Source organism: Ambystoma mexicanum, chromosome 5q, assembly GCF_040938575.1.
Source record: "Ambystoma mexicanum isolate Mex_15411 chromosome 5q, UKY_AmexF1_1, whole genome shotgun sequence".
Classification (NCBI taxonomy): Eukaryota; Metazoa; Chordata; class Amphibia; order Caudata; family Ambystomatidae; genus Ambystoma; species Ambystoma mexicanum.
The window spans coordinates 773,010,978-773,024,093 of record NC_090933.1 but is presented as its reverse complement, the minus strand read 5'-3'; positions in this window follow the sequence as shown (position 1 = coordinate 773,024,093).

The following is a 13,116-nucleotide window of genomic DNA, read 5'->3' as shown; positions in this document are numbered from 1 at the left end:
TCAGTACAGGGCTCACTGGAACAATGTTATTTACATCTCTCTTTCTCTGCCATTCCGTAGCCTCCTCTTCAGACAAATTCCGATTGTTTCCAAGCGGCAAACAGTCATTTATCCTTCTTTTAATGGATGAGGAGGATAATGTGTAATCCATATGTTTTCCTTCTTGTTGTTTCGCCCCTAAGTCCAACCAAGAAGTGGTCCCAAGGGGAAGAACTAGATGACCGGTATCAAGGATTTCTAAGTTTCTTGAGGTGTTTGGTGACTCCACTACCAGCACGACTATTCTAGGCTCAACGTTGTCCACCTCAATGGCCAGTCTGTCTTCCCTATTTACTAAACTCCTCAAGGTGTACATGGAGGAGGACTGGTTCTAGCAGATTGCTGTTTTCTGCTCTGAGACTTCCCACTTACTGTCTGTGTTCCTCCACTCAATGAGACCAAATAAATTGGCGTTTAACCGAGCTCACAGACAGTAGGGAGTAGTACTTACTCTTGGTAGTTTTAACAGTGGTCAACAATTCGAGGTCCTACTTCAATTTTGCCCTAATGTGTTACAGTAATCATCTCAGGGTCCAGCACCAAACCTCTTTCAATTCAAACATATTCAGCAAGTGCAACTGGTGTTAAGGAGAAACTGCTATTGATAATAATTAGGAAGATGTCGGGTTGGACAGTTTCCAGACTGTGGAAAATGTATGGCTCAAAGATCAGCAATGTGAGGAAATCTCAGAGGCAGTAGATAAGGTAAGCAAAACCTTTATTTAACTGGGACAGACCCCGTGGCCATACCACCACACTGAGCACCTGGAATACGGACTACGTAGTAACGCAAGCCGGCATTCCAGAGTACATTATGACACTTCTCCCCCCTTAGAAATTGAGCAACAACAGAAAATGGGTAACAAATGAAACAAAAGGACAATAAGTGCACTGGTAAACTGGGATAACACACATTCGTGATGATGGGGGGAGAAAAAGGAATATACGTAAAAACAGGTTGAACAAAGAATGCATTTTAAAGTTCACACTGCAGCAATAATAGACGCATGCTGTGGCGTGAGCCCACATGCATGCTCAACCACACACATGGGTTACTCACTACCACCCTCCCACACATAATTCTTCATTCTGACAGGAGGCACCCTCACCCTCAATGGATGCCCCCCCATTCCTACCCGATGCCTGAGGAACACATTCCTCAGACAGCAAACTCACTCCCTCCTCACGACTGTCCCCCGCAGATACCTCATTACGTCCCACTTCCAACTCCCCCGTGGACCCACCCACATACTCTGCCACAGAGAAATCTCTTAACTGAGACTCAAAATCAGAATCACCCTGAACTGATGGTGTCACAACAGCACCCCTTAACACCACAACCATTCTCTTGGTCCAGCTTGTCCCATCGTCAAGAACCACATACCTTGTCCCCACCCTCACCACCACACGCAGGGACATAACTGTGCTCCTCCCCTTTGGAACAAACCTAGGGTTTTTCACACAAACCCGATCACCCACCTCGACCCTAATGGGTCTTTTCCCACTCTCCTGTACTCTCACACGATCCTGGTGTACACGCACCCTTTGCAACAACTCAGACAGAATAGCCCCCTTCACAAATCCATTCATTCTTCCACCAATTCATTGGCGCATGGATTATACACCGCTGTCCTATGGTGCCTGATCCCATTGCTTCCTTCATTTGCTGGGACACAAACTGCACCCAGTTGTCTGTGACCCTACTCGTGGGTACCCCTTCCCTATCAAATATCCTTTTAAGGAAACCAATCACCTTATCCGTGATTACTCAAAAGCAGCAGCCTCAACCCACCGCAAAGTATAATCAACCAACACCACTAGAAATCTCAAACCCCCCTCCAAACACTCCATGGGGCCCATAATGTCCAACGCCACCTTGGACCATACCTCATTGGGAACATCCATGGGGTACACTGGTTCCGGGTGCACCACTCTACTCTTTTGTGGCACATGCCACACACTCCTTCACTGACATTTCTACCTCCTCATCCATAGCCGGCCACAAATACGCCTCCCACAACCTCCTTTTGGTCAGAGACCTGCCCAAATACCCATCATGCACCAGCTCAACAAGCCTTGTTCTCACACTCACGGGAGGCACAAACCTCTCTCCTCTTGTGACCCCCTATGGCCCCTCCCCCAATTAACTCAAAACCTGCATGCACCCCATTTCTACCTCCATACCCTTAACCGCTTCCCAGCCATCATGCAGACCATCTCTAACCCACTGCATCCTTGGACGATTCTTCATCCCACTCATGCTTATCCACTGCAGGGATCACATGCCACCTGGGTGCTTATATCACACTCCCCCTGCTCTTCCGGTGCCTCCATCGGAAATTGCGATAAGCAGTCTGCTACCACATTCCTTTTGCCTGGTTAGTATCCACACTGAAATTAAATTCTTGCAGGTTCACCATCCACTTTGCAATCCTAGGAGACACTGATGCCACACCCTTGGTGGTGAGCATATATACAAGCGGTTTGTAGTCCGTCCTGATGACATATGGAATACCCCAAAGAAAAGTTCTAAAAATGCCGAAAATATAAAACGGCAGGGAGAGGCCCTCTCCCTGCCAGGGCTCTCCCTGGTGACTTGTGCCGTTTCCCGGCCGTTTTATATGTTTGTGGAAAAATGCCTAAAATATAAAACGGCACTATTAGCAGATGCGGGAGTGGTCGCGGCTGCCCGCGGCTGCAGTATGGGCAGCCACAGCAGCAGCGCACGCCTGCCTGCGGCCTTGCGTACCGGTCCGGCGTGGCCCAAGGCAAGGCCCAAGGCAAGGCCCTTGGGCCACGCACGGACCGGGGGTAAACAAAACAAGGCTAGGCCCAGGCGGCCCCCGCCGAGCTGACTGCCGTCAACTTGGGGCGAGCCTTGGTGGTAGCGGGCGGCCCGCTACCACCAAGGCTCGCCCCAAGTTGACTGCAGTCAGCACGGCAGCAACACTGAACGACGTGTAGAGGGGAGTCTCAGGGGTCCTGAAGCATGGCCCCTTTAGATGTGGGGGGAGGGAAGCACAATGGGGGAATGGCGCGGAAAAGGATGGGGTGGTGCTGTTTGCACAAGCGGGCCACTCCGGGGGAACAGGTATTGAGCCTGGAGGGGCATGGCCCCGGGGAGAAAGCGGGATGCCTGGAGAAGGGGTAAGGAGACGGTAGGGTGCAAGGGATAGTTAGGGAGGAAGTGGCCTTATTTAATTATTTAATTGTTGGGGGAAAATGAAAATGTTTAATTATTTAATTGGTTGTTTAAAATAGTTCTTTAGTGTGTAAGGCCATGGAGCCAGGTAAGCGTTTAACTGTAAGCTTTGGCCTGTCACATTAAAGCGACCTTTTCCAGTTTTAAATGAGTCTGGGTTTTTGTGCAGTAAGCCAAAATCAATGCTTTTGCAACAGTTCGCTTCGCTTTGTGAAGCCGTTGACGTTATAAAGCCTTCCCTTTAAAGGCACAGAGTCAGCACGTTGAGTCCTCTGATAGAAAAATGAAAGGCACATTTTCCAGCACATCCTTTCCAACAGTCAGCTTCACCCGCAGAACACTTCTGCAACACTTCATTTGCTTGACACCTTAAAGAAATGCAGCTCATAAGGGAACCTAACAAGGTAATACAGGGACTTATCATAGAAACCTGTGAGACTACTTAAGCATGGCTCACTTTTAGAGGAGAATGAGTGAAAGAGAGAATGTAATTCTCCAAAAAGCGGTGCAGAAACATTGTTTTTTTAAAATATTCAAATGTGATCTTCGTTATTGTTGCAAGTGAAATGTCAAATGCAAGTAAGGCAACATGCTGTGAATTGAGATGCGTTAAAGGTGACAAACCTATACTGCCATATTTCAATGGGGCTGACAAATTGCTACATTCATGTTCGGTTAATCTGCTTTTCTACTACACTAAATCACCATTTGATAATAAAAGACCACTCTTGCCAAATTTTGCTCCCATCATCTGTGGCTGCAGACAGCTTTTGGCATATGTTGTGTCATTCCATTTAATTTCACCCCAAAGTCTGAAGATCATGAGATGAGAATACGTGTTAGTGGAGTCCAACGAACGGGACAAGAAAATCCACAAATAAATGGATAAGGTGAATGCATTTTCAGATCTTGGTGGCCTGGGTTGCTGCCTAAGCTGCCCATGCCTAAGGTTGGCCCTGCACCTTCGGCAACGTGAGAAATTGTAATATATGGCATACAATTAACATGTAGTGCCATAATATCATTACTGGCACTTCCTCGTTCCTGTCCTTTCTTTCACAATGGCCGTTTAACTACTCCCTGGCCCCATCCCAGGTATGAAGGGTTTGACCTACCTGTAAAACTGTTCTTTCTGCCGTCCGACAGACAGTTCAAGGTGAAAGTCTGCTGGGCTTGTCTCCCCACTCTCCTTTGACAGGTTTTCCACAGAGGTAACGCCTCCTGTGATCTCTGCTGTGCTTGGCCCTTTGTGAAGCAGGAATGGTAGCAAAGTCCCCAGGTGGGGCCCCACATATCTTGAGTTGGGTTGAGTTTGGGGATTCTGCGGGGCCCTTCTACCTGGCTCGCATCTTCACTGGAGCGAGAGCTGGATTCAGGCATGGTGACAATTCCAGGCACTGTAGCATCCTGTGCTGCTGATGGTTTTACGCACAAAGCTGCTAGGCCTAGACCACACCCATTTGCTAATACATTGATTTGAGGCCTCAAATCAGTGCTCACAGTAATGGTGGAAAGCTTTCTTCCTGCAGAATCACACAATCTCCTGCGGTTAATTAGTATAAATCAAGTCCTTCTCTGGAAGCTGAGACTCGAGTACCCATCACCATGCTTAATTATCAAACAGCCTTTATGATGCTGGGTGCTTTGCACATATGCCTCCAGATCTCAAACCTGACTAAGGGCTTGAGTAACCAGCGGGACAATCGCCACACCTTCAGCAGGCAAGCTGATGTTGGGAGAAAATCTACCCCTGCAAATCAGGAATTGGCCCAGACCTGCAATGCCATGTTACTGGAACGTCTAAATATGCAAGGGGCACCACTAGCCTACTCCGATTGTGGACGGAAAGGAGCCTGCTGTCCCTGGAGGCATTCCATTTCAGAGAAATATGGAAATCCCTGGTGGACAATCTTGGCCGGATCATTTTGACATCAGAGGGCTGGCTCCTAGCCAGAAACATTTGTGGAGATCATATACCAATTCAGTCTTCCAGAGGTAGACCTGTTCGCCATATCGACCAACCCCAACCTCTCTCGCTTCCGTGCAATGCTCAAGTGGGAAGAAAGTTGGTGACAGACACCATGTCTAGAGGTATTTCTACATGTCTTCCCCAGGGGTTCTTTGCAGGGTTAGGGACTTTGACAGTCAGGCATGAGTACTGATGGTAACTCCATACTGGGCCAGGAGTGTCTGGTGCCCCTTGCAATTTCGCTGCAGCCCCCCTTTCACTTTACCCAATATCCCTCCTTCGATCCTTCTACCAGTGTTTTCCGGGCTGTCAATAGGGAATCGTCCAGAAAGACGGCGATTAAAAGACCGAATGGAAGATTTGGCTGAATTTCGGGCATTTGAAATTACCGAATAACTGAAAAGTTTGAACAAATCCCCCATTCGGTGGCGGGGGCTGCAGGGGTGTCCCCCGCACCCTTGCTCACTATATTGTGACTGGGGGTAGTGAAGATGTCTCCTGCAGCCGGTTCAAAAGTTAAAAAAAAAAAAAAAGATAGGATCCTGCGGCGCCGGTTCCCGATCACGGAAGTGGAAGGGAACCGGTGTCACAGGGACACAGCGAGTCGGCAGCAAGGTAAGTAGGGGTTTGGGGGTGTGGATGGATCAGCGGCCACGTCGGAAATGTTCAGGGGAGAAAAGACCCTCGAACATTTCCATCTGGGGCTTTCAACCTTGATCCTCCAATTATGTTCTGCTTTGTGGCTTTGTGGCATGCACTTTATATCGGAAGTATTATGCTGACCAGTGCTCCTCGGCATTTCCCCCCTAGACATCCAGTGTTACCAAAGTCTCCCATGCTTTGCTCAAATTCAAGACAAAAATATACCTATGTCTCTTGGTGTACCAGAAAGGCCCTCCTACCACTGTAAGATGGTTCTCCAGTAAATTGCTTGTTTTCTCCTAGAAGGATTGGCATTGGGATTGGCTCTATCAAACCTCAATGGGTGGTTCACTGGGCTTTCATCGAGCCCTGAAGGGGGACGACCTATTCAGATACAGCAACAACCTCTTAGTCACTTTTGGGTCTACAAAGAAGGGTAGTAAAGCCACCTCTATCAACTGATGCCTGGAGGTATACACTAGAGGAATTGCCACATCCTGGACAGAATTGGCAGGGGTGGTGGTGTTGGGGAAGAGGTTGTTCTCGAATTGATATCTGCAGGGCTGCCACCTGAGTTGCTCCTAGCATATGCATATGCATACATCACTATTGGTTGCAGCTCAGGTCAATCACAATGTGGCTGCCACAATCATTCAGACTGCCCTTCCAGGAAGGCCTTCCAATGCTGCCATCCTTTGGTAATAAGGTGTAGGGATCTTACAGCATCTATGGGTCTATTTGCCTTTCTTGATTTGTCTGTACATGCCCTGATTACTTACTGGTAATATTCATTACAGCTAGACCTCCCCTTCCTCATCACAGTCCTGACACCCACCTCTGCCTCCCCGGAGTAATTGTTGACCTGACTCATTTCATATAATAACAGGAGAATTGTGGTTAGGCCAGCGCCTTTAAACTCCGTAGGTGATAAGGGGAGGGTGTAATTGGAAAAAAAAGATTGTTAGAAGGAAAACTTGGGTGGGGGGAGATGGCAGACTGTTTCCGGAGTGTATAAGTGCGACCGGCCAGGGAAGGACTAGGTGTAATAAAGATGAACAGTAGAAAATTAAATTTCACTCATCTAAACATCAGAGCAAAGAATCAAGTAGAAGAGTGAACAGAGCTGTGCTCCAATAAGAGCCTATTACGTGGAGAGGATTGTTACTCTTACAGAACTATTGTGAAGCCAAATTGGGCATTTTCCTATCATCCACATAATGTATGGAGAAAGCAAGCATAAAGATTTTTTATGTACTCTCATTTGCACTATCAATGCTTTGCATTCTCTCTGCGTATTTCTTTTAGAAGGACAGAATAGCCCTGACAATGGACTTGTTGTCCGAAATGCATCGGGTACTGTTTCCGCCACTTCAGTTATGAGAACATGACAGTTGCACCAATAAATGATGCTTATGAAGAAGATTCACAGAATTCATTTTATTTGTAAATGCGCTTATCAGTACTAAGTGTGTGTATTATGCAGTAATGCTCACTGCAGTGTGGCATCATCAGTTCTGATGATTTAGATTATCAAAGTATTTGTTGTATTTCCTGATAGAGTGCTTAGGCAGGATTCTGATGTACACCTAGAAGTGTACAGAACTATTATGACAAAATATTCAAGATTGGTGGTGCCCGCCTACACCCCTCTTTTCGGAGTTATCTACATCCCCAGCTCTATCAACTAGGTTGATCCTGCCCTCCCTGTCATTACACTGTGCTCTTTTAACTCCACCCGCCTTGGGATCCGCCCATTCAGATCGGGGCCTGTTCCCCCCTCCCCACACACAGGCTGATTGAAGTCCTACGTTATCTCAGTCTCTTCTGGCCCCCCTCTGCCCTCCTCTTTAACCAAAAGCTTCTTCTCACCCTCGCTGATAATTTCCACACTCTTTCTCACCCTCTTGTTTGCTTACACTGTCTTTCTGATCTCATCTGACCTTATCCTCACTCCCCTTACTCCAGTGTCCTCACTCTGATGTTCAGTTATTTGTCTCAACCTTCTCCAAGCTTTCGTAAAAACGTTAAACCACCCTCCAAACTAATGTTTCCCAGCCTCCTCTCCAAATACCTCTTTTACCTTCTGATCTTTACCTCCTCCTCATACTTACCAACACACCCCCCAACTATTACTCTCAGTCTCCTACCTGTGTCCAACTAACTCCTTGAGCTGATCATGCCCTTCTCCTTAGCGCTGTCTCTTTCCTTAACTTCTCACACTTCCTTTCCATGCGGTTGCAGTACTTCCTTAAAGTCACTTTCACTATTAATGTGTCTTCCTTTTACCTCTTATGCCATTGGGCTTTTAATGTCACCTCTGCCTGACTCTTGCGGTTTCCACACCTCCTTAATGCCACCTCTTTTCACATCTCCTTCTTCCTACCCTTTCATTCAATTCTCAACTGCTTCCTGGTTGTTTCTCACCTCTTCTAACAACTTTTCACTTTTCTCATTTACACTTCCAACTTCCGCCATAAACTCCTGCACCTCTTGCCTTGATTTCCCCAACAAACCTTCTACCACTGTCTCTGTTGACCCCCTGTCATGCGGACATTCTGAATTCTTTTGCGATGGTCTCTGTGACAACTTTGGACACGTTGCCATAACCAACTTCGTGACCGACACAGGCTAGTGGGACCTTTGCAAAATGGCGCCTGCAGTATCATCTGCCTCACTTCCATCTTTTCCGGTGGCGTTCTGAAGCCACGTATTTGAGGACAGGGATTCAGGATTCCTCACGTCACATCTTCAGGTATTCCTCCTGTTCATGATGCTCCTTGTTCACGTGTGTACCACTTTCCTGTCCTGTTGATTGGGGTCTCTTCCCCCTCCCCACACACAGGCTGATTGAAGTCCTACGTTATCTCAGTCTCTTCTGGCCCCCCTCTGCCCTTCTCTTTAACCAAAAGCTTCTTCTCACTCTCGCTGATAATTTCCACACTCTTTCTCACCCTCTTGTTTGCTTACACTGTCTTTCTGATCTCATCTGACCTTATCCTCACTCCCCTTACTCCAGTGCCCTCACTCTGATGTTCAGTTAATTGTCTCAACCTTCTCCAAGCTTTAGTAAAAACGTTAAACCACCCTCCAAACTAATGTTTCCCAGCCTCCTCTCCAAATACCTCTTTTACCTTCTGATCTTTACCTCCTCCTCATACTTACCAACACACCCCCCAACTATCACTCTCAGCCTCCTACCTCTGTCCAACTAACTCCTTGAGCTGATCATGCCCTTCTCCTTAGCGCTGTCTCTTTCCTTAACTTCTCACACTTCCTTTCCATGCGGTTGCAGTACTTCCTTAAAGTCACTTTCACTATTAATGTGTCTTCCTTTGACCTCTAATGCCATTGGGCTTTTAATGTCACCTCTGCCTGACTCTTGCGGTTTCCACACCTCCTTAATGCCACCTCTTTTCACATCTCCTCCTTCCTACCCTTTCATTCAATTCTCAACTGCTTCCTGGTTGTTTCTCACCTCTTCTAACAACTTTTCACTTTTTCTCATGTACACTTCCAACTTCCTCCATAAACTCCTGCACCTCTTGCCTTGATTTCCCCAACAAACCTTCTACCACTGTCTCTGTTGACCCCCTGTCATGCGGACATTCTTCATTCTTTTGTTATGGTCTCTGTGACAACTTTGGACACTTTGCCATAACCAACTTTGTGACCGACACAGGCCAGTAGGACCGTTGCAAAATGGCGCCTGCAGTATCATCTGCCTCACTTCTATCTTTTTCGGTGGCGTTCTGAAGCCACGTATTTGAGGACAGGGATTCAGGATTCCTCACGTCACAACTTCAGGTATTCCTCCTTTTCATGACGCTCTTTGTTCACGTGTGTACCACTTTCCTGTCCTGTTGCTGGGGTCCTCTGTGTACCTTTGTCTCCTGTACTCTGCTGCTGAGCTATTTTTTAATATTACGCTTGCTCTATCCTTGGCCACCCCTTATATGAATTATCTAAATTATCTACTTCCGAGCCTGCTACCGACTGACTGCCTTTTCTTATGCGTTGCCTGCTACCTGACGTCTCCGCATCTGTGTCCATCGCCCAGCCTGATACCCACATCTTCCACATCATCAGGGCACTGTGGAGAAGGGTTTTCTTCCACAAGAGGGTTTCCCTTTGGGCGGCTTTTCTGGAGGAGACTCAGCTCCTAGTTCTGATTTGACTGGGGGTGAATTGATCTCAGGCAGGGACCGACCAATCTTCAACAAACCCAGAAGAAAGAAGTCATCCCAGGTATATCCAATCGCTGACACATCCCACCTTACAACTTCAACTCTCTGCCATTAATTCTCGTTCAATAACTCTCGACCACCTCTAGGAATGTGTTGCCCTGCTCACCTGCAAGGGGTATGGTGCATCATTCCAAGTTTGGCTGTGCAGTAAAAAAGTGGCAGTAATTGCGTTTCTGTCACTTTTACTGCACCAGCAAATTACAATTCCACCAGCACCAATACCAGTTCCATGTGTTAATATTTTGTGCCATATTTTTGCTGTGCTATTAAGCCATGAAGCCTGTGGGGTACATCCCTTTTTTTAATGGAGCGGGGGACACCGCCGCAATCCCCGGTCCCGATAACCCCACAAATTATCCCCTCTAATAATATCACCTATGTCCTTACCCCACAACCATATATATATATGGCGAAATTATTGGTGGGGATAATATTACCTGATACCCCAATTCAAGAGGCAGAATTAGTGCAGAGAAATTACCACCACAAAAAAGCTGGTAATTCCTCCATTGCTAATTCCGGAGGCAGTATTACTATCAAAAGGGCAATGGCAATTCCATTGAAATACAAGGTGAAGTACTACCAAAATATTTCCAAAATCAGGTGGTAATTCCTCAAAAATAGCAGTGCCGTTATCTGAGGCGTGGAGGTAAATGCATACAGGTGATGATAATACGCCACAGATGCATCCAATTGCATTAAAAAGAGTATTTAAGGTCAGCACCTCTTACCAGACCCATTTTGCAGCAACATGCAGCCGCTTGTGGGCATAGTTTATGGGCTCCACAATTTGCGGTTGTATATTGAGCTGCAGAGACAGGCATTGCGACAGCTGCCAAGGAGACTGCCTCAGCGAAGGCAGAGGCGACCTACCATGAGGAGACCACCCATACACGGCTCAGACCCTCACCCTGGTCAATGACAGAGGACCAGATAATCACACTCTACCGGCTGAATTGGACACTATAGCTAAGCTTCTCACCCTCATACAGCTAGATCTCCAGAGTGAGGTCAAAATCAGGATTGCCATCCCACATCTTTTGAAACTGGTGGCTGTCCTGTACTTCCTAGCTATGGGCACATTTCAGCACTCCGTTGGGATGCTACATGGGCTGTCGCAGCCAATCTTTTTGAATGTGTTGGTACAGGTGCTTGACACACTAATGCAACATAACCTAATCACATCAAAATGCCTATTACCCCAAACCAGGTGCATGCAACCAAGGCACGTTTCTATGCTGCAGCCCAATTCCCCAAAACATGCATTGCACATGTTGAAAGAGGAATGTGACGGGTGTGAGAAACCTGATGGGTATTCTCACTCCTATTTCCCTTGGGTCCTCCGCGAGAGAGGATCACCTGGGTGGAAGCTCCTTGGGGACTGGGAGTGGAATGCCCTTAATTGAGACATGGAATCCCCCTTTCCCTACTAATTACCAACCTGACCCTTCCCCAGCCTTCATGGGTTATTGTGAATCAGCTCCCCTGACTTCCTCATATATGACCATTGACAGTATTGGGACGAAGAAGAGGCAACCACGAGTAATGAATGCTAGGTGCTTTTGCCACTCTGGTACTGGGACTCGGAAGATGCCTGCTTAAAACTGTCAGGGTCAGGCATGTTCCTTTGATTATGGTCAGGCACATTCAATTGGATATTCACACCTGCAGCCTTTCAAGGGGCTGCAGGTGTATAAAAGAAGCTCAAATCAAGAGGCAAAGAGAGAACCGGTGGTGTCGAAACAGCAATAGAGAGGCCAATAGATGCAGCAGGGAACCGTGTTTGTGAAGCACACCGACGGTTCATAAATATGCGGTTTGGGAGATGGGGCTCTGTTGAACCAATCGAACGCTGGGAAGGGAGCCGTGCAGAGAGACTGTCCCTTTTTCTGGTGCTCACAGTGCTCATTCTCCTGTGGACAGAAGCCAATACAGGAGTGCCTGAGGGGCAGGAGGTAGAACCCTGATGTGGAGAACCGAAGGTCGAGCGATCTACACTTCTGGAAAACCCTTTGATGCCACCAGTGAGTTTCAATCAAAGGAGAAACCTGGTATGCAAGTGTTTGAACTTTCGTAAAGGATTACTTTGTATCAGAGTGGTCGCATATTTAACGCAACACGCCTTGGAAGGTCTCCGACTTCAATCCTTGTTAACTATTGAACTATTAACAATACTTTGTAGTGGAGTTGTTGCGTGTATAAGAAAGTGCGTTTTCGAAAGTCTCTGAGTGCTGGTCACTTCATTAAAGGCAACCTACACAGAAATTAAACAACGGGCCTAATTGAATGAAAACCTTAACAAATACAACCTCTTTGTTATTGAATTCTGAACTGAATGAAAATGGAATAAATAAGCAGAACTGTTACATATGGGAATTAAAAGTGAATGGAGATTTAAATTCAAATAAAACCACCACGTTCCGAACTCAGAAATGCATCAAACCTCGATCCAATTAAAATCCATATATGTTGAACTTTCAAGTGAAAAGAACTTTGAATTTAAGTGTAACCAGTACATACTGAACTTTAAAATGAATGGAACTGTAACAATGCAAGGGAACCACACTAAATGCTGTACTTTAGGTTGAATGGAACCCTGAAGGTGAACTTTAACAGTGAATCTAAGAAAGGCATATTAATTATCAAAGTGGGAGAAAATTGTACATAGTAAATATTAAACTTTGAAATCTGAATGAACTGCAAATCTAAAGTTTAACTATCAGTCAAGATATTTGTACAAAGACCAATCATATCAAGAGGGCGCAGGTGTGGCGCACACCTTTAAGAACCCTGAAAATCCTATTGTAACATTGAAACTGAGTCTTGGGGAAGGGAACACTGAGGCTTAACCCATTTATTGACTTGAAGACTGAGTCTCAAGACTCTTTTGTGTTTGTAACTTTGTTATTTGGACCTTGGGAAAGGGGCCCCGGGTATTGGTACAACTATTTCACCCTGAACTTAAGGAAAACAATTCTGAGACTTTTTGCTGGAACTGTTTTATACTTAAGGGAGCTGAA